This window comes from Penaeus monodon, chromosome 24 (genome assembly GCF_015228065.2).
Source record: "Penaeus monodon isolate SGIC_2016 chromosome 24, NSTDA_Pmon_1, whole genome shotgun sequence".
NCBI classification, from domain to species: Eukaryota; Metazoa; Arthropoda; class Malacostraca; order Decapoda; family Penaeidae; genus Penaeus; species Penaeus monodon.
Genome location: NC_051409.1, coordinates 31,800,420 through 31,800,703, shown reverse-complemented (window position 1 = coordinate 31,800,703; position 284 = coordinate 31,800,420).

The following is a 284-nucleotide window of genomic DNA, read 5'->3' as shown; positions in this document are numbered from 1 at the left end:
ATGTACCATGAGTTTTTCTTTCAAGGAGAATTTCTTGTGTATAAGATTCTTAGTATCTGGCTGCTGTGCCGGTTTGAATTTCGATTTGTGTATTGATTACCACCACACTTGCTGTGGTGTTATAACAATAAGGTAAATATCTCGTGTAAATGTTTATCTAAGAGTCTTGAAGTTGGGACTTGGACCTTGGCTGGGATACTGAATATTTAAGAGTGTGTCCATTTATACGCCTGAATATATTCCTTTGGAACTGGTTCTGATAGCACTGCACTCGCGTATTGAAG